Consider the following 1213-nt stretch of genomic DNA (forward strand, 5'->3'; position numbering starts at 1 on the left):
ACTGTGGGCGGCTCCCAAAAGATTAAAAACAGAATAAAACATCAAAAAGCTTCCCTAAACAGGGCTGCCTTCAGATGTCTTCTAAAAGTGAGATAGTTGTTGATTTCCTTGACATCTGATGGGAGGGTGTTCCACAGGGCGGGTGCCACTACCGAGAAGGCCCTCTGCCTGGTTTCCTGTAGCTTCACTTCTCGCAGGGAGGGAGCTGCCAGAAGGCCCTCGGAGCTGGACCTCAGTTTCCAGGCTGAACGATGGGAGTAGAGATACTCCTTTAAGGTCTACTGGGCTGAGGCCGTTTAGGGCTTTAAAGGTCAGCGCCAACACTCTGAATTGTGCTCAGAAACGTACTGGGAGCCAATGAAGGTTTTTCAAGACTGGTGTTATATGGTCTCAGCTGCTGCTCCCAGTCACCAGTCTAGCTGCCGCATTCTGGATAACGCTTCAGAAGTCAGGTTCAAGGTTCTTTGAGCAGATATGCTAAAACTGGAATATTTGGTGAGGTAGGCAGCACATAACCCCATTTTGCTACTCTCAATGAAATCCAAATATTTTTCAAGCAGATGTTGCAAACCAGTGAAGGACTGCCAAGCCTGAGAGATCTGCTTGTACTAAGTGGCTGTGCTCAGCACATGAAGGCTGCATGGACGCAAAACTTGTAACTCCAGTGTCCTCGGCGATACCAACAGACCCCTTTGTTTGGATCCCAAGGGCAAAAGTGAAAGGCCAAAATAATAAAAGGGGCTATATTTGGAAGCCACTCAGTCCCTGATTTCTACCAGCCACAACCCCACATCCCCATTAATCCCAGCCAACGCATCTTCAGTGCCTTGCACAGTGCAAAGCCTGGTGATGGAATGTTTTGAGAGAAGGGAGATGCATGCTCAGGTATCGGGTTCAAAACAGCACGGAATGCGGACACAAATGTCTTTGCCAACCTGGTACCCTCCAGCTGCTATGGACTGCAACTCCCAAGTTGGGGCAAATGTGAACTGTAGTTCCATGCACCTGGAAGGTGCCAGAGATTAGCCAAGGCTGCCAGAGATTAGCCAAGGCTGAATCTATTCCAGTGATTCCTTGCAAAAGTGGGACGGACGGGGATGGACAGGTTGTAAAAAGACAGAAGAGCAGAAGTTCTTTCTAATACCTTTAAAACAGGAAAATGTGGAACGGAGGAGGAGAGGAGAGGAGAGAGAAAAACCACACGACGCTCCCG

This window comes from Podarcis cretensis (assembly GCF_951804945.1).
Source record: "Podarcis cretensis genome assembly, chromosome: 12".
In the NCBI taxonomy this organism is placed as follows: Eukaryota; Metazoa; Chordata; class Lepidosauria; order Squamata; family Lacertidae; genus Podarcis; species Podarcis cretensis.